The sequence below is a fragment of the Protopterus annectens genome, chromosome 5.part0, assembly GCF_019279795.1.
Source record: "Protopterus annectens isolate FY-2018-M chromosome 5.part0, PAN1.0, whole genome shotgun sequence".
NCBI lineage: Eukaryota > Metazoa > Chordata > Ceratodontiformes > Protopteridae > Protopterus > Protopterus annectens.
The window spans coordinates 1284612589-1284634750 of NC_056735.1; positions in this window are offsets into that span (position 1 = coordinate 1284612589).

The following is a 22162-nucleotide window of genomic DNA, read 5'->3' on the forward strand; positions in this document are numbered from 1 at the left end:
CAGATTGTTACTGTGCCATTATAAAAAGCCTGTTTCTATCAGTGCTAATTGTCTTACAAGTCTCAGTTTGCACATGTAATTATTTTTTTGGCATTTGTTTTATTACCCTCAATACTAAATCCATAGAATTATACAATCACTGCCTTTCAGGGAAAACATAAAACTAAGCATTTAATTAATTTATCTTTATTCACACACCACACTTTTACATACTTACAAGTAGATATAGTTGACTTATTTACACACACACACACACACACACACACACACACACACACACACACACACACACACACACACATACTTTGTTATATCTTTACCGAATTATTTATTAATTATTACAGTTTCAAATATTAGCTTACGTCACATGAGGGAAAATAATTCTTTGGAATCAGGCAGGTGAAACATCATTTCAGTAATATATCCTTGTAAAGAGCTTGCATACCGATACAAAGGACTACCTAAGCCCCTTATTACTTTAATAAAGACTGAACTGACAGTTCAGTATCTGACGATGTATGCCAATAGACATAACAGTTAAATGTGAGCTTTAAAGCACTATGCAGAGGTGCATGGACATAAAGCACAACTCAAAAAAGAAAAAAAGAAATATAATCTTTATTTTCCCTAATTGCACAGAGCATTGTATTTTTGAAGGGCACCCCTTGTCTTGCTTGGTCTCCTAAGTACAAGAATTTAGTCATTATGTTATGACAGTTGACAGGTGAACAAAGTTCCCATTTGTACAATTTAAATTCTGAGGTTATTACACTTGGATCAACAACAAAGTTCCATAATGAATGACTGTGTTATGTCTAGGCAAATCTAAAACTCGTCAAATGAAACCAGTCATAGTTATGTCCAGAGATAAAGTTAGCCCACTGCAGGGCCTTCACAGCCACCTTACTTTTTATATACAGACCTCTGACTGGCTAATGAACCAATTGTCCTGATGCTTTTTCCCCTATTGTAACAGACTAGGACAGATTAACTGGAGACATAAAATCGTGTAATGACAACCGGTCCTTCAGACAATAAACTGTTTAACTGCACATGATATATACGCTGGCATCATTTTTTAATCCACTCTGTTGTTAATGTCACATTGAGATAACAGTTTATACCTGTTTATGACCTGTTTTAAAACTTCTTCCAGAGAATTTGTCAGACAGTGAGCGCAGAGATTAAGGCTATGAGGTGTTAGTGAGTTGCTTCCTGTGGTTCAGGGTTTGATTCCCTTTGTCTACTGTGTGATGCTGATCAAGTCACTTAAACAGGCACTGAGACACTTGGGCTGTGCTCCTCAATTGTCTGTCCTGCACTGTATGCCCAGTTACCTATAATCTATTGAATAAACACAAAGGCACCACAAACTGTAGAAAAGAGAAACCAAAACAGGAACAAGCAGCACCTCAAAGTCTTCAGCTCTTCAGCTCTTTATTAAGAATAACTTGAGTAAAAAACTGGTAGCAAATCACAAGTAAAGTTAAGCGCGTTTCATCTAGTTTAGTAACTAGACTTCTTCAGACAACAAACAGCAACTCAAATTCACTTAAATACACTTCCCCCTTCCTTCTCCTATTAACTTAATTACTTAATATGTTCCAATTAGACATAATAAATGACTTTAAACTTTGCAGCATAAATTAAGTTAAACAATCAATGCTACTAGTTGGTATAGCATACAAACGTAGTACAATAACATAAATAGAATGAAATAGTCAAGAAAGTGTTGGATGCAATCTATCTAAAAAAGAAACTGATTAATCAGCTGATAGTCATTATTCTCGTGAGTCAGACATAGATAACAATGGTTACAGTAGATTAGATACCACTAAAATACCATCTAAAAGCACATTTATGCTACCATTTAAAAATGAAAGTATCCAGTGTTTTTACAGTGCATTCAATTTAGTATTAAAAAGGAAATGCAAGAATTTAATAAAGCAGAGAAAGTATTTGATTTATCTAAAAGAGAATGGTTAAAATTAAACCAGCTGAGTGAAAACGATCACATTGTGTTTAAGCCCTCTGATAAGGGGGACACGTTAGTGATAATGGAATCTACTCTTTACTATGATATGTGTATGGAGCATTTAAGTAATGCAGCAATCTATTATATAGTAAATGTGGATGTCTACCCACAAGCTAAAAGAGAGTTCGAACAACTGTTAAACAAAGGAGTACATTTAAATTATTTTACTAAATCAGATGTCACTGACACATTTTCTAGTAAAGATAGTACAATGGCCAAATTCTTCTATGTTCCAAAAATATACAAGAACATACAACATCCCCCCGGATGCCCTATAGTGTCAGCAAATGGCTATTCCACCTATAATTTAGCGTGTTTTTTACATGGATTTTTACTAAAAGAAGTGGTGAAATTGCCATCTTATATCAAGGATTTTTTTGACTTCTTGAAAAAACTAGAAAGATTAAAGTGGGAACAACATATGTACTTTTTGGTAGTGGATGTAACCAGCCTGTATAGAAGTATACAACATGAGTTCGGTATGGAAGCATTGGATTATTTTTTGGGAGATAGTCCCAGAACACAGTATATAAAGGAACTAGTGTATTTCTATTTGACAATGTTTTCAAATTTGATGGGAATTTATACAAACAAATGCAAGGTACAGCCATAGGGGTGGCCTTCGCCCCAATGTATGCTAATTTGTTTATGGGCTTGGTGGAGTTCACTCACATATACAGAAGCAGATTCTATAAGGATCATAAGGATTGTGTAAAAAGATATTTCAGGTTCATAGATGACCTTATATTTATATGTCAAGGAGGAAACAATGAATGTCCAACAGCTCTGGGTTTCCACCCAGAGCTGTTGGACATGTTACACCTAAAGAAATCCCAATCCCTCTAAGCTACACGCTCTAGAAACCTAAACCTTGTCACCACAATAAACAGGACATGCTGGAGGGATAGATTCCTGTGAATCTACACAAGGAATGCTGAGAACAAAACTTTATAAGACGCAAAGCTTTCGGGTATAACCCTTTTTCAATACTGAATACAAACATACAATAAGCAACTGCTTTTATACAAGCCAAAAAGTCACATGACTGCAGCCAAAATCACATGACAAATTTAAAAAGCTTCAATAAAAAAAGCTAATTTAAAGAAATATATATATATTTTAAATATAAAAATATATAAATATACATATAAAGGATATGAAACATAACAATAAAACAATCAAATGCATCATAAAACAAAGTATAGTATTCATTTCAGGTTGCGTTGTAATCTAACAAGGATAGATTTGATACTAACAGTACTGCTAATACCAGGTGGGCTGTCAGCTCCTAGGCGCACTATCCATTTATACTCTTTGGTCTCAAGGTAGTTATTAGTATCACCACACCTATTCGAGGGAACGACTAAATCTATGACCCTAAATCTGAATGTATGAATATTCCCATTAGATTCAATATGCTTAAATAAAGCATTGTTAGCACACTGTCTCCTTATTTCTGACTTGTGTTCAATAATCCTATCTTTGAGTCTACGTGTAGTCTTACCAACGTAGTATGCAGGGCATGCAACACATGATGCCATGTATACCACATTGGTAGAAGTGCAGGTGGCTCTAACATAAAATTTGTATGTATGATGTGTTTTCAAATGTATATATGTAGCAGATTCCAAACTGTTGACCAAGTCAGAACAACAGGAGCAATGATGGCATTGATAAGTGCCAAAATGGGATTCTGAATACAAAAGTCTGTCAAAAGATAATCCAGAGGGAGGGCGAAAATCTTTGTAACATAGCATACTTTTGAGATTTCTCATATTTCTAAAACTAAAAAATGGTTTATCACCTAGCAATTTTAAAAGTTCAGGCGATGCCATTAAAATAGACCAGTATTTGTAAATTGTACGCTTGACAAGAGTAATCTTACTACCAAAACCAGTGACATATCTAAACCTCTGATGCATATCAGTATTAGAGGTTATATTAGCTCTAGTATCAAGAACTGTAAGTTGTGGATTTCTAAAATAAGGAGGATATAATGAGTGTCTATTGTTAGAAACATAATCTTTTAGTTCATCCAAAGTAGTAGCAGCATAACCACAGTCAAGGAAATCCTTGCATGTTTCAGATAACTGTTCATTAAAATTAGCATCATCTGTATTGAGTCTGCTGACTCTAATGAATTGAGATTTAACCACACCCCGAAAGACATGTGGGGCATGCATGCTATCTGCATGTACATATCTACCTATATGTGTTTCTTTCTTAAAAAACAGTAGTATTAAGAGTTCCATTATTTAGAAAGATACTAACATCAAGAAAAGAGGCCTCTTTACTGGTAATAGTTGATTTAAACTTTAAAAAGGCTGTAGTACTGTTCAAACTTAGTATATACTGTTCCAAACTGAACATAGAGCCATTCCAAATTAAAAAACAGTCATCAACGAAACGTTGGTAAAACACAACACGTGTATCTAAAAAGTTTACGCCATCATGCAAATTATCTAGTTCCCACTGGTATAGTACTAGATTTGCATACTTATTGGCCACGGGGGTGCCCATAGCAACCCTGATGACCTGTAGATATGGTTGTTGATTAAAGATGAACACATTGTGACTAAGTACCAAATCCAAAAGTTGGCATATATTTTGAATGGAGTCATAAGTCAGAGATTTCTCAGCTGTTAGAAATTTTCTTATAGACTCTACACCATATAGATTAGGAATGACGGTAAACAGTGAAACAATATCTAATGTAACAAATAAAAAATCATCAAAATTCCGTGGCTCACTATAATACCAGGTGGATAATTTGGATAAAAAGTCACCAGTATCCTTTATAACAAAATTACACTTGTCTAAAAAAGGAAAGAGTTGTTTTTGAAGGTACACTGAAATAGGTTCGGTGACCCATCCATTGCCAGAGACAATGGGTCTCATAGGAGGGTCCAACTGGCATTTGTGTATTTTTGGAAGTCCATACAATTGTGGTATAATTGGACACAGTACAGAAAAGTAGTGGAACAATTCTAAATCAATGTTATTATTAAACTGCATATCAAAGATAGACAAATTAACATTAGTGATATGTTTCTTAACATCTAATAGACTGATTTATTTGAACGATAAATGATCAACCAACAACTTCTCCATCGATAAATTATACCAAGCCCTGTCCATGATTACAATACTACCACCTTTGTCAGCCTGTTTAATAATGATCTCCTCATTACGTTTAAGATTTTCCAGCACGAGGTGTTGTTCATAACTCATGTTATAACTAAACATCCTATCATGGACTTTATGTTGTTCTCTAAAATCAGCTTCACAAACATTATGAAAGGCAACAGCAATAGGTGCATATAAAGGTATGAAAACACTACGTTTTTTAAGAACATTACTAGAATCAGAATTATTATTAAACAGTAGTTTTAAATTCAAATTTCTCACAAACACTTTGAGGTCAGTAATAATACTAACCAAATCCAAACTTCCCATAGGTATAAAATTTAACCCCTTAGAAAGAAGAGATATATGAGAGTCATTCAAGATGAAAGAAGAGAGGTTTAAAACTCCTCTTACTGTCTGCGGGCATTCTTGCCTTGTCTCATAGGACTGTCGTGTTTTCGTTTCGTCGATGTAGTTTCTTGCCTCGTAATAGAGGGTTCCCTTTTCTTTAGGTGCTCCTGCACACGTTCCGGTTTCTCTAACTGGAAGCGTTTCTCTACGAAGTTTAAAGTAGACTGATGGATTTTCTTATTTACTTGTTGTTCATCCATCACCGGAGTCAGAGCATTAACTGAAGTTTCCTTCACTGGCGCCATTACAGCATCAACGTTAGTAGTGGAGGGAGTGGTTATGGGTTCAGTAAGATTTAAAGTGACATTGTCCTTTAATGGAGGATCGGCGCCAATAATCAAACTAGAGATGGAGGGTTGAAAATCATCTAGCGCCCTCACAGAAGTGCTGGCATAAGTTTTTTGAGTAGACACTTCTAGTGTTGAATCTCTTGGGTCATTCCTTGGCCAAGAGAAGATGTGACCCAAACGAAAATCGTTGATATCTCGGGAAAGTTTTCGTTTCTTGACTATCTCGAGTTTATCATCTAGTTCATGAAATTTATTAAACAGGGAGTTGTATCTAGAAGACATATCAGAAAAACATGCCAAAGATTTAAGTTCTTCATCTAGCTTGATAATCTCAGTTTTTAATTCTTGTTCAACAGATAGAAAATATTCATTCATCAGTGACATATAGTCTAAACTGAGTTTTAAGTTCATTTGCTGCCATCTTTTGAGTAGCTCGGGATACACATTCCCATAAGATGGCATTTTTAGGATCCAAAGACCCCGAGGAACTATTCCCATTTTAAGGTATGCAGAGAAGCTGAACCTCTGTCACTGAAAACGTTTGAATGAACCTACTTTTCGTTCAAAAAGCATAATTTTATGATTAAAAACATCAATGTCACCTTTATGTAGATTATCCAAGTTGACCTGCGTTCCATTCTCAGGAGCAATAACAGGAACAAAATCCAACAAGGGATTCACCTCTTGCATAAACAAAGACTGTAGTGATTCCATTTTTTAAGTGTTAAGTAACAGGCTGCAAAAAAAGGCTACCAAATAAAGTTACTCAACAGTCCAGCAAAGTAGCACCAATGGTAGAAAAAGATAAAAAGCTGCAAATAATCCAAAGAATCCACACAAGGAATGCTGAGAACAAAACTTTATAAGACGCAAAGCTTTCGGGTATAACCCTTTTTCAATACTGAATACAAACATACAATAAGCAACTGCTTTTATACAAGCCAAAAAGTCACATGACTGCAGCCAAAATCACATGACAAATTTAAAAAGCTTCAATAAAAAAAGCTAATTTAAAGAAATATATATATATTTTAAATATAAAAATATATAAATATACATATAAAGGATATGAAACATAACAATAAAACAATCAAATGCATCATAAAACAAAGTATAGTATTCATTTCAGGTTGCGTTGTAATCTAACAAGGATAGGTTTGATACTAACAGTACTGTTAATACCAGGGGGGCTGTCAGCTCCTAGGTGCACTATCCATTGATACTCTTTGGTCTCAAGGTAGTTATTAGTATCACCACACCTATTCGAGGGAACGACTAAATCTATGACCCTAAATCTGAATGTATGAATATTCCCATTAGATTCAATATGCTTAAATAAAGCATTGTTAGCACACTGTCTCCTTATTTCTGACTTGTGTTCAATAATCCTATCTTTGAGTCTACGTGTAGTCTTACCAACGTAGTATGCAGGGCATGCAACACATGATGCCATGTATACCACGTTGGTAGAAGTACAGGTGGCTCTAACATGAAATTTATATGTGTGATGTGTTTTCAAATGTATATATGTAGCAGATTCCAAACTATTAACCAAGTCAGGATAGATTCCTGTCCCAGAGACTTCCCATACTCTGGAACAGGCTATCCATCTATGTCAAGCAAAGTTCTTCATTAGCACTCTTCAAGAAAAATCTTGATATAGGAAATAGGAAATACACCCCAGGGATCACTTCTGTGGCTCTGCTCAACAGGGGCACAGGAAAATAACTTTCTTGGGTGGCGTAAGACAGGGAACCTTGTTGGCTAGGCTTATGTAGGCCTTAGGGCCAATAGCCTAGTACCTACCAATGAACCTATGAACCTATCAGCACATCCATTTATTAAATATTTGAATGAAAATAAATATCAAATTAAATCTGATGGCTTGCAGGAGGGAGCCATAGTGAATTATTTAGATATAACCCTGGAAGGTCTTGGGAATGGGAAGATTAAAACAAAAATATATAGAAGGCCTAACCATATGTTACATGCATCTAGCTGCCATCCAGCATACACTCTAACATCCATCCCTTATGGAGACATTTTGAGAATAAAAAGGCTTTGCAGTGACAGACAGGAATCAGAAAGGGAAGCTAAAAAAACAATTACTATGTTTTTAAATAGGGGATACAATGAGGGAACTGGTCTGGATAATTATAACAGAATATACAGAGATGTAGAGAAAGAGAGGGACACCAGACAAGTTAAAAACTATGGGAGAACAGAAAAAGAGTTAACTTCAAATCAAACTCTATTTTTTGTTTCAAAATATACATTATTTCAACTAAGTTACAGAAGTTATTGAGAGATTATTGGAACATAGTGAAGAGGGAAGTTTCATCTCTTACAGAGGTGGGGTTAAAATTTTCCTACTAAAGGGGATGCAATCTGAAAGATTTTTTTGGTTCATGGCAGATATAGAAGACCATTGGAAAGCATAACAGGGGCACTATCTGAGGTCGGCACTATTCCATGTGGCAAGTGCACGATATGTCAACATGTAGTAGCATCTTTTGAAAGAATTAATGGAAAGATGTTTCAAACACAAGGATGTGTAGGCATTGTGTATTCCAATAAATGCCCTTGTGGAAGTTTTTATATAGGAGAAAGCAAAAGAAGCCTAGGTGAAAGAATAAAGGAACATGTTAGGGACAGCAACAATAATAAGGCTATGAGCCCAAAAGCAGAGCATTTTAATAGGAAACATCAGGGAGATTTTAGTTAGTTTACAAGTTTCAGTTTTAGAACAAATTAATTCAAGATTTCTCAGTGAAGATATGATCAAATATTTACTTAGGGAAAAAGGAATCAATTTTCATATTAAAATATAAAGAATGCAACTGGAAAAGTTTTATTTAAATTTAAGGGTTTTTTAAAATCGTTAGCATTTTTTTATTAATTAATTGAATGTATAATTGAATAAGTGTTTAATCAATCAACTTGTTAAGAGTTCTAATTTTTTTTATATAAAAGGAGATGTTTCTCTAGGTGTTATTTACTCTGTAAAGGCTGTTTCAGCCGAGGAGCTAAGAGAGACTGTTTTGCTGCTATTTAGTACATCTGTTATTGAATTAAAGAACTTTTGCTGACATCGTGTTGGAGGTTAAAGTTCCTGGTCTTTGGTGGTAGGTTTTTGCATTTTTGAAAAGTGGTTATAGTAATAATTGCTTTCTGTTTGATATCCAGTTTTACTTACAGAAAATTGGGGTGGCTATGGAGTTCCTATATGGGGCCAGCTTTGCTAACACAGTTATGGCCTACACATATTAGGGATCAACTTTACACCATTACACCAGGTAGATTTAATTGTAATTCTAATTCTACCTATGTTATATACCTAGCTCAATGTCAACTATGCTCCGCTTTCTACAATGGGAAAAACGATCATAGGTTAAGAGAGTGGTTATATGAGCATCTTTATTATATCAGAAAGGAGAAAATCGAAAATGCCCTAGCTAGTCATATTAAAGGGAATCCCACTCATAGCTTCAGGTTTAACATTATTGATCATATCCCAAAAGATGTAAGAGGTGGACCAAGATCTCTACTTTAGAGAAAAGGAATTAGTGTTGCAGATCCGGTTGGATGCTTGTCACTATTCAGGCATCAACGACTGTTGTTCCATCCAGTGCCTCTTGAGACTTAAGAGCTTGAACGGGTAGTTTAAAATGTAATGTTTTATGTAAAATAAAACAACATTATTAAGAAAGGATGTAGGTAAGTTATTTTTAGTTTTATTTTTATGCCCATCTTACTTTTTTCTTAATATCCTTTATTGAATTTTTATTTATTAAAGTTCAAAACAATTTGCCGTGTTTTAGATTTCCAATGAATAGAATTGACTAATTATAAACCCCTAGGGTTAATAATTTTAGTTTTGTAATTAACTAACATTTTGGAATATACTCTGAAGCTGTAGCTGCAGAATCCTCTAGAATAAAGTGCTGTGGTGTGTGTTGTGTGTGCAGAGATAATTTGTATACAAACTTGAGAATGTTTTGTGCCCAAGCTGTCATTACATCTGTTTGAGCAGATTGTTACTGTGCCATATAAAGCATGTTTCTATCAGTGCTAATTGTCTTACAAGTCTCAGTTTGCACATGTAATTATTTTTTTGGCATTTGTTTTATTACCCTCAATACTAAATAGAATTATACAATCACTGCCTTTCAGGAAAACATAAAACTAAGCATTTAATTAATTTATCTTTATTCACACACCACACTTTTACATACTTACAAGTAGATATAATTGACTTATTTACACACACACACACACACACACACACACACACACACACACACACACACACATACTTTGTTATATCTTTACCGAATTATTTATTAATTATTACAGTTTCAAATATTAGCTTACATGAGGGAAAATAATTCTTTGGAATCAGGCAGGTGAAACATCATTTCAGTAATATATCCTTGTAAAGAGCTTGCATACCGATACAAAGGACTATCTAAGCCCCTTATTACTTTAATAAAGACTGAACTGACAGTTCAGTATCTGACGATGTATGCCAATAGACATAACAGTTAAATGTGAGCTTTAAAGCACTATGCAGAGGTGCATGGACATAAAGCACAACTCAAAAAAGAAATATAATCTTTATTTTCCCTAATTGCACAGAGCATTGTATTTTGAAGCACCTTGTCTTGCTTGGTCTCCTAAGTAAGAATTTAGTCATTATGTTATGACAGTTGACAGGTGAACAAAGTTCCCATTTGTACAATTTAAATTCTGAGGTTATTACACTTGGATCAACAACAAAGTTCCATAATGAATGACTGTGTTATGTCTAGGCAAATCTAAAACTCAATGAAACCAGTCATAGTTATGTCCAGAGATAAAGCCCACTGCTTCAGCCACCTTATTTATATACAGACTGACTGGCTAATGAACCAATTGTCCTGATGCTTTTTCCCTATTGTAACAGACTAGGACAGATTAACTGGAGACATAAATGTAATGACAACCGGTTCTTCAGACAATAAACTGTTTAACTGCACATGATATATACGCTGGCATCATTTTTTAATCCACTCTGTTGTTAATGTCACATTGAGATAACAGTTTATACCTGTTTATGACCTGTTTTAAAACTTCTTCCAGTGAATTTCTCACACAGTGAGAGATTAAGGCTATGAGGTGTTAGTGAGTTGCTTCCTGTGGTTCAGGGTTTGATTCCTTTCTACTGTGTGATGCTGATCAAGTCACTTAAACAGGCACTGAGACACTTGGGCTGCCAATTGTCTCCTGCACATGCCCAGTTACCTATAATCTATTGAATAAACACAAAGGCACCACAAACTGTAGAAAAGACAAACCAAAGCAGGAACAAGCAGCACCTCAAAGTCTTCAGCTCTTCAGCTCTTTATTAAGAATAACTTGAGTAAAACTAGCAAATAAAGTAAGTTGCATCTAGTTTAGTAACTAGACTTCTTCAGACAACAAACAGCAACTCAAATTCACTTAAATACACTTCCTTCCTTCCTATTAACTTAATTACTTAATATGTTCCAATTAGACATAATAAATGACTTTAAACTTTGCAGCATAAATTAAGTTAAACAATCAATGCTACTAGTTGGTATAGCATACAAACAACATAAATAGAATGAAATAGTCAAGAAAGTGTTGGATGCAATCTATCTAAAAAGAAACTGATTAATCAGCTGATAGTCATTATTCTCGGAGTCAGACATAGATAACAATGGTTACAGTAGATTAGATACCACTAAAATACCATCTAAAAGCACATTTATGCTACTATTTAAAATGAAAGTATCCAGTGTTTTTACAGTGAAAAAAAAAAAAAAAAAAAAAAAAAAAAAAAAAAAAAAAGTAGCATAAAAAAAAAAAAAAAAAAAAAAAAAAAAAAAAAAAAAAAAAAAAAAAAAAAAAAAAAAAAAAAAAAAAAAAAAAAAAAAAAAAAAAAAAAAAAAAAAAGCATTTTTTTATTAATTAATTGAATGTATAATTGAATAAGTGTTTAATCAATCAACTTGTTAAGAGTTCTAATTTTTTTTATATAAAAGGAGATGTTTCTCTAGGTGTTATTTACTCTGTAAAGGCTGTTTCAGCCGAGGAGCTAAGAGAGACTGTTTTGCTGCTATTTAGTACATCTGTTATTGAATTAAAGAACTTTTGCTGACATCGTGTTGGAGGTTAAAGTTCCTGGTCTTTGGTGGTAGGTTTTGCATTTTGAAAAGTGGTTATAGTAATAATTGCTTTCTGTTTGATATCCAGTTTTACTTACAGAAAATTGGGGTGGCTATGGAGTTCCTATATGGGGCCAGCTTTGCTAACACAGTTATGGCCTACACATATTAGGGATCAACTTTACACCATTACACCAGGTAGATTTAATTGTAATTCTAATTCTACCTATGTTATATACCTAGCTCAATGTCAACTATGCTCCGCTTTCTACAATGGGAAAAACGATCATAGGTTAAGAGAGTGGTTATATGAGCATCTTTATTATATCAGAAAGGAGAAAATCGAAAATGCCCTAGCTAGTCATATTAAAGGGAATCCCACTCATAGCTTCAGGTTTAACATTATTGATCATATCCCAAAAGATGTAAGAGGTGGACCAAGATCTCTACTTTTAGAGAAAAAGGAATTAGTGTTGCAGATCCGGTTGGATGCTTGTCACTATTCAGGCATCAACGACTGTTGTTCCATCCAGTGCCTCTTGAGACTTAAGAGCTTGAACGGGTAGTTTAAAATGTAATGTTTTATGTAAAATAAAACAACATTATTAAGAAAGGATGTAGGTAAGTTATTTTTAGTTTTATTTTTATGCCCATCTTACTTTTTTCTTAATATCCTTTATTGAATTTTTATTTATTAAAAGTTCAAAACAATTTGCCGTGTTTTAGATTTCCAATGAATAGGGAATTGACTAATTATAAACCCCTAGGGTTAATAATTTTAGTTTTGTAATTAACTAACATTTTGGAATATAAAGGCTGATATGATTTATTTTGTTTCTTTTTAAGTACAGTAGCTTACGTTATTTTATTTTATTTCATTCTATTTTATGTTATTGTACTATGTTTGTATGCTATACCAACTAGTAGCATTGATTGTTTAACTTAATTTATGCTGCAAAGTTTAAGGCCATTTATCATATCTAATTAGTACATATTAAGTAATTAAGTTAATAGGAGAAGGAAGGATTCAGGCATCAACGACTGTTGTTCCATCCAGTGCCTCTTGAGACTTAAGAGCTTGAACGGGTAGTTTAAAATGTAATGTTTTATGTAAAATAAAACAACATTATTAAGAAAGGATGTAGGTAAGTTATTTTTAGTTTTATTTTTATGCCCATCTTACTTTTTTCTTAATATCCTTTATTGAATTTTTATTTATTAAAAGTTCAAAACAATTTGCCGTGTTTTAGATTTCCAATGAATAGGGAATTGACTAATTATAAACCCCTAGGGTTAATAATTTTAGTTTTGTAATTAACTAACATTTTGGAATATAAAGGCTGATATGATTTATTTTGTTTCTTTTTAAGTACAGTAGCTTACGTTATTTTATTTTATTTCATTCTATTTTATGTTATTGTACTATGTTTGTATGCTATACCAACTAGTAGCATTGATTGTTTAACTTAATTTATGCTGCAAAGTTTAAGGCCATTTATCATATCTAATTAGTACATATTAAGTAATTAAGTTAATAGGAGAAGGAAGGGGGAAGTGTATTTAAGTGAATTTGAGTTGCTGTTTTTTGTCTGAAGAAGTCTAGTTACTAAACTAGATGAAAAGCACTTAGCTTTACTTGTGATTTGCTACCAGTTTTTTACTCAAGTTATTCTTAATAAAGAGCTGAAGAGTTGAAGACTTTGGGGTGCTGCTTGTTCCTGCTTTGGTTTGTCTTTTCTGTAATTACCTATAATGTCAGCAGTGTAATATACTGCTTAAAATCAAGTGTAAGGATATCATGTTAGAGGCTGGGTTACAGACATGACATCTCACATGTTTAACTCTATCAGAAAGCACTAAATGTGCGCGTGTGTGTGTGTGTGTGTGTGTGTGTGTGTGTGTGTGTGTGTGTGTGTGTGTGTGTGTGTGTGTGTGTGTGTATGTGTGTGTGTGTGCGTGTGTGTGTGTGTGTGTGTGTGTAGTGGTTGAAACACAAGCCTTGAGAAATACAATGTTAATAAAGAGGTCAGGCATACTCATGAAGTCACAGATTACTAAGTTTTGTGATCTCCCTCAATGTACCACATATCTGAAATACAGTTACCTTCTACAACAAACACCCAAAACCTGGTTGTTGTACTACAACTGATCCTTGCATACACGTGCCCTTATATTACATGTCACATGACATCACACTTATCACTCCTGTTACATAAACATCTCACAAAGCAGACATTAAATAAGTCAACAGCATGTTCACATACAGGCAATCTAATAGTAGCTGAGTGGGTGTAGATCGAAACAATCAGTCTCAGTAGACGTTCCAGCTTGCACTCATTGGTTTAACACCGTACCATCAAATTAAATTGTTGTTTTAGTACAGGCTTTCAAAACAGCTGCTAATCAATCAAAGAATCATTGTTTGTGCTAATTTTTTAATCTAAGTAAAATGCAAATAATATGCAAAATTCCACAAGGAAACAAATTAAAGATAGAATCTCTTAACTTTTGGCTTTGAAACAAATGGCTTCCAGTTGTACTGTGATATTGGTTGATTCCTCCTTTTAGACTCTGTTTTGCTTTAGATGAGATTCTCTTTCACTGGTTCTGCAATTGATGCAATGAAAGAGCAGAAATTAAGAGCCATCTAAAGATAAATCAGAACAGCCAAGTACAGATGAAAACAAATGCAATACCTGGAATGCCCTGCCAAAAGTGAAGTTGTTGAGAGGTATGATGTTGGCAATATAACAGCACATGAGGCAACAAAGTCGGACAGTGCATTTAATTTATTTCTTATTTTATTCATTTAAAATTTATTTACCAGGTAAGTGATATGGTCTGGGGACCATTTTAAGCAATGATCCCGGCCTAAAAATGCAAAGACAACAGCAGAATAATAAGAAATGGAAGGCATAAAAATATACACTAAAGATATTTCCAAATAGAATACTTCAGTAAAACAGTAGATTTAACATACAGTTAGTCTTTTGGCTTTTCCTGGTTAGGTGTCGCCACAGCGGAACTCTGGTCCGCTCATGATTGACAGTGGATTTTACGGTGCCACGTTGCCAGCCCAAAGCCTAACCTTCAACGAAGGCACGCCCATTCATGCTCACACCTACCTGCATGTCTTTAACAGCTCTCGACCGCAGGTAGGACATGCAGACTCCACATAGAAGGCGCTCTAGCTGAGAATTGAATGGGAGAACCTCTTGCTATGAGGTGACAATGCTAACCGCTGCACCACCGCAGTAATAAGCTGTATACCATTTTGTTATCACAAACAACAGAAAAATAATCCAACTGTCTTATTAGGGTACCTGCAGCTCTATAACCTAGAGTGGTATACGCTGATACAATTTCCCTATGCATTTGCAAAGGCAGATTTTTTTTGGTGCACCATTCATAGCAAATTACGTTCTAAAAACAGAAGTTCATAGATTGATACTAGGCTAACAACCACCAGGGTCTTTACAGGCCTAGCCGTGTAACCCAACTCAGTTTTATCCTCAAGTTCCTTGAACTAAAGTTGAGTCTTAATCCATGGCTTTGACACCAGGCATTTATTTGTATTAGACCGTCTTGTAGGATGTTGGAGTCATGGCAAAATCTATGATAGCTACCAATTTACAATCATCTGCCAACTTGGTGAGCCAGAGGTCTATGATAAGTAGATGCCAAATAGAAGCAGGCCCAACAAGGAGCCCTGGGGTATTCCACTGGTGACTGGTGTCCTGGTGGAGATGGTCTCACTGATTCTGATGTTGTGGATCATATCTGTGAGTTTATTTATTTATTTGCTGACATTTGTTGACAGGGAAAGTCCACTGGATCAGAAACCCGTTTTCAGTGGAGGCCCAGGGAGAAAAAGTATTCTAATTTAACATAAAAATAATTGAGGATACATGTATACAGACCAGATGGCTTAGTTGTTAAGGTCTTCATCTCCCATGCACAAGGTACAAGGTTCAATCCTGACCTCTGACCAATGCATGTTTGGAGTTTGCATGTTCTCCCTGTGTCTCCGTGGGGTTTCCCCATGTCCAAAAAACATGCTGAGTGTTTCCATCTCAAACCCAATAATAAATGGAGCTGTGGGCAGCAGCACAGACTCTCCATGGTGCTCTATAGGAGGAAGGGTTGTATAGATCAACTACTTTGGGCATTTACTGTGGTGTGCAGTATCCTCAAGATAGGAGAACACTGATCACAGACTGTGTGCCGTGGCAGGGCTAGTCACTTGACTGTGTAAAATATGGCTCTAGGTGATTTGGTCATGTTGACTAATGTCACCAAAAATGGGCATGGGTACTTAACGGTTGAGGACCCGTCCAACACAGACTCATGCCAGGGACCCGTGCTAACAGTAGGATTGGCCAGTGTGTGCCCACCGTAAAGCCTAGCAGCCCTGTGTCAATAAGCTGCTGTCTGGCTGGTATCTAGTTGCCCAGCCTGCGTTACCTGGGATAGTTCTATTGAGTGAATGCTAGACATAAAACCAACCAACCTGCCAAAATACTTTTAATGTAGGTTCATTGACAGGATGCAGCTTGGAAGTGGATGACATGATGATATGTCCTATGTATCCAGGAGACACGATGGAAGGGCAGTGCAGCAAAGCCACTTGGCTTGGGATCCAGAGTCTATTACTCAGGTGGAGGGCAGGCTAGAAATGTTGTAGCAATTGTGGCAAGAGAGAGGCTTCAGAAGGCAGTAAGGGATAGCACCAGAATTAATGACAGACTCATGGCAGTCAGACTCCAGTGTAATGACAGGGCAGTATTCATAATCTCAGCCTATGCCCCACAGCAGGGTTGTGATAGTGAGCATTCAGACAGCAGTTGTAAGACCTACTAGATATTGCAACATGAACTGGTGTTGATAATGAATGCACATATCGAGACAAACAGAACAAGATATGAGGACTGCCTGGGTGACATTCTAGACTTCTGTCTGCCAAAATGGCTTGACATGGTTCAATATGTTTCAGAAAGAGAGACAGTCACAAGATCACATACAAGAGTAGACAACATGCAACTCAGGTAGACTTCCTCCTAGTAAGGAAAAGGCACTGGAGCAGAATCCATAATTGCAAAGTCATGCCCAGCAAAACAGTCGGTCCACAGTATAAACCACTAGTTGCCACAATCAGCTGCATGTAGTGGTCAGAGAAGGCTCTAACATCAACAGAGACCAGGCTGAAGACCTGGAAGTTGACTAGAGAGAAAGTACAACAGTTAAAGGAATTACTCAGGGCTCTAGCACCCCAAGAAGAAGAGGAAATATGTGTAGTTGAAAAAGAATGGCAGCGCCTAAAAACAGCATGTGTTAGGACTACAGAAAAGATATGTGGCTGAGCCAGGTATGGAAATAAGGTGCATAAGGAAAGCTGGTGGTGGAATGCAGAAGTCCAGGAAAACATCAGAAGAAAAAAGGAGTCCAAGAAGAAGTGGGAGACAGAAAAGACTGACCAGGCTAGGAAGGACTAATGGTTGGCTAACAAAGAAGCTAAGAAAGAAGTTTCAATAGCAAAGAATAGGGCATCAGAGGCACTGTACCAGCTTCTGAAAAGTGACTCAGTAAGGGGCACAAAGAAACTATATCAGGTTGCAAGGCAAAGACAGAAAGATAAAGAAGATAGTCAGACACCCTTCATAAGGGATGCCAGCAACAACCTGCTCACAAGCCCAGAGGATATCAAAGGCAGATGGAAGGAGTATCTATTTTATTTTAATTTATTTAACATTTGTTAACTGGGAAAGTCTGACTTGAAACGAAGCCAATTTTCAGCGGAGGCCCGGGGAGAAAGGCTCCACATTTCCAGCAGCTTCTGAATGAAGAAAACCCCACAAAAGCTGTACTGCTCCAGAAACAGCCTACGATGAGAGAAGAAGAGGAGCCCACCTTAGAAGAAGAGAGAACAGCACTAAGGAAGATGAAGTCAGGGAAAGTAGCAGGCTCAGATGAGGTCACAGCAGATATGATAAAGATGCTGGGTGAGATAGGGGAGAAATGGCTCCGGAGGGTACTAATAGCAGTGTGGAGAGAAAGGCGCATCCCAGATGACTGGAGAATAAGCATACTCGTGCAAGTGTACAAAAACAAAGGGGACATCCACAACTGTGGGCAGTACAGAGGCATCAAACTCCTATCACGTTGCATGAAAGTTCTGGATATGGTGATTGATAAATGGATATGCAGAGCAGTAGAATGTAAGACAGGAGATGAGCAGTTTGGATTCAGATCAGGATGCAGTACAACTAACCCAGTGTTTACATTGAGACAGATACTTGAGAAGAAGCTAGAGATGAGGAGAGAGTCCAACTGGCCATTCCTAGACTTGGAGAAAGCATATGACAAGGCCCAAGAAAGCTGATCTGGGCAGTTCTGTCATGGTTTGAAGTCCCAGAAACATTGGTAGAATTAGTGCAGGCTATGTGCAAGGACCAATGACTCAAGTATGGACAGTGCTTGGCCTCACAGAGGGGTTCCCAGTGGGTGTGGGTGTACATCAGGGTTCAGCTCTGAGTTCACTGCTGTTCATACTGGTGATGGACTACATTAGCAAACAGGTCGGAGGGGATGGATCAACAAAGCTGCTGTATGCAGACAATGCGGCAGTACAGGCAGACTCTGAGGTAGAACTTCAGCAAAGGACAGGAGAATGGAATGCAAATCTGAATGCACATGGGATGAAACTAAGCACAGATAAGACAGTGGTAATGGCAGCAAATTGGGGAGATCAGAAGAAGCTGAGAACAGAGATGGAAGGGAAGATAGTTGAACAGGTAAACAGCTTCAAGTATTTGGGAGGACTAGTTGAGGAGAAGGGTAGTCTGAATGAAGAGCTCAAAGCTAGCATCAGAGGGGCTGCAGCCAACTGGCATAGAGTATCAGGTGTAGTCTATGACAGAAGAATGCCAAAGAAGCTGAAAAGTAAGGTGTACAAGACAGTGGTGTGACCAGTACTACTGTATGGTACAGAAATCTGGACAGTAAAGGCAGAACAGTTGAAGAAGCTAGAGGTGATGGAAATGAAGTGCCTGAGGAAGGTGATAGGTTGCACACTGCGGGACAGGTGAAGAAATGAGGACATGAGAGCAGAAGCCAAAGTAGCTCCAATTGCAGAGAAGATCAAAGAGCACAGATTATGGTGGTTTGGGCACATGTATAGAAAAGCAGAAGACAATCTGGTGAGGAAGATTTGGGACAGACAGGAAGAAGGTAAGAGGAAGTGAGTATGTCCAGCAAAGCGGTGGATGGATAGTGTGAAAGAAGATCTGCGACAGTCAGGCATGAGTGTTGAAGAAGGTAGGAGTGTGGCACTGAATCGAGACAGTTGGCGACAGTTAATACGATACCCCGACCCCATATAGAAAAATGGGAAAAAGGGGGCTGATGATGATGATGATGACATGTATAAGAGCAGAGATATGCAATACAGTACAGTACAGACTTTACATTATTAATCTTTAAGGACCACAATGCACAGGTAAGAAGTTACATGTGTAGAAAGTATATATATGTAACAGAGTTAGCTAGCAATCCAGCAACTTATTTAGGGATTTATGCCTTGCTCTGGGAGTTTCTCTACAATTTCTGAGTATAGAGTTAAAACCTTAAAAAATATGCAGCAAAATATTTTTTGCATGGGGGCAAGACCCCCTCCCCCAAAAAGTATATGTACCAACTCTCCACAGTGAAGAAAAGGGAAAAAATGCACAGTACATTGTGGTGAATCTAACGGGTACACTGAATTCTCAGACATCATCCTCTCACCAATGGATGCACAGTACATTGTGGTGAATCTAACGGGTACACTGAATTCTCAGACGTCATCCTTTCACCAATGGATGCACAGTACATTGTGGTGAATCTAACGGGTACACTGAATTCTCAGACGTCATCCTCTCACCAATGGATGCACAGTACATTGTGGTGAATCTAACGGGTACACTGAATTCTCAGACGTCATCCTCTCACCAATGGATGCACAGTACATTGTGGTGAATCTAACGGGTACACTGAATTTTCAGACGTCATCCTCTCACCAATGGTACAGCACAAATGTGTAGGTTAGCCTGCTGGTACTATACACTACATTGCAAGGAGTAATGGAAAAAAGTATTAGAATAGGAGACTCTAAAGTAGTTATTAACCAGAAAGCATACAGCCTTCCCAGACATTAATTTGTAATGACAGATATAGAGAGACTGCACCTTTGAGAAGGAGTAGCAACTGTGGTATGAATTCCAACCCAAGGGTAAAAAGGTCACAAAAACAAGCCATTCAAGAAAACTGAAAGGAAAACCCAGCCAAGTTAGAGTCTTTGCTGTGTGATAACCTTAAACCTCCTGTAGTAGAAGCCGATGTAATATATATAAATCACCCTTTAAGGACATTGCAGTGTTTTGGCTACATAGCTTAAGAATATCATTAAATTTTCTCCTTTTACCTCTTAAGTCTTTAGGGGTACATTCAGGCCAATAAAGCCAAACCTACTATCTGCAGACATACATGCTTCAATGTTTTCCATGTCATCATCAGAACAATGGAAGTGCATTCTTTGGCACGACTTAAGAAACACAGAGATTAAAATCAGCCTGTAAAACTAGTGGGGTTTGGCTTTATTTGGCTGAATGCACCCATAAAGACTTAATAAAAAAGTAAAAACATCATGGGCATTTTGAAGCCATGAAGCTGAAACACTGCAATTTCCTCAAGGGGTCATTTTCACATATTCCATAGGCCTCCACTACAGGAGGTTTAAGGTATTTCACAGACTGTAACTTGGTTGTATCTTTCTTGCACTTTTCAGCTTTGATACAATGAGGAAATGTATTGGTTATGCTGCTTCTATAGGGGTGAAAGTAATGTAATGGAAAGCAAACAGTGATTAAGTATTCTAAGGCTGTAATACTAACCGGCAGGTCTTGAAGTTGGGCACAAAGGAGAATTATCAGGTAAGAATGGACATATGGCATGATATCAGCCGCATTTATTGGTCATTATTTTTCAAAACTGAATAGTAAAAAGAATGTGGGTTCATAGCAGCAGGATAGTCTGCCCTGGAGTTTGTGCAATAAAATCAGTTTTATACCCCACTAAACATACATAGATAAACAGATAAATATCTTCAGTTTATCTTATTGTATAACAAAATGGAGGTGGCAGAGGAATTGTCTTTTAGTTACTATGAAGTTATAAGAAGAATCACTTTTCTTAAGCAAAGTCTTGGAAAAAGATAGAACACAATCACCTGCATTACATTACAGTTCACAAATATAGCACTGAGGCTCAAATAGGGTTTTGTCCCGAGTGCTGAGATGGCTCACTGAATCACTGGCCGTGGTTTTATATCATTTCTTTAAGGTCATTAAACTGCTCCCAGGTGACCAAAACAGGCATGGATCAAGGCAAGAAATAAATAAGTAAAAAAAAAAAAAACAAAAACATAAACAGGTCCACTGAAGACATATACATGCAAACTGTACTTTTAAAAATAATATGGGATTCAGAAAAAAAAGAGAAAATGTAGGTTAAGGGAAGTACGTGGAGTTATACTGAGTCATGATACATCAGAGATAATTACTAGCACTCATGAGAAGAAATCATACCACCACTGTGAGTGCCACCTAGAAACTAATTAATTAAGTTTACTTATTAGGTAGAATATGAAAATAAAATTGTAAGCTGTCTACCATTAACTGCGATGGATAACCTTATGTGTTTGGTAATGTATTTTCTGTGTAGAAAGACAGAACATGTGGAAACAACTCAAATGGATGCTAGCAATGCAAATGCAAGCATTGTATGTGCTGGGCAGAGTTACTGATACTTGGCATCAGCCTGGTGCATGGTATTTTTGTATTAGCAATATCTCCCTGTGCTAAGCCTTATTCGTGAAAAAGGACAGGGAAGCCAACGACAGCTCCGCCTCCTACATCTGTGTAAATCAGAATGTGTCTTTAGAAATTAATACATCTGCAAAGGTGGATGTCTCCTCAGTGTTTTTGTAAGTGAAAATGAAGGCAAAGTAGTCTGAGCTCTCCTGGGTTAAATTTACTAGGATTATAAGGGCCATTTAAAATAATATGGAAGATGTGGATGGTGCTACACAGTGTTGT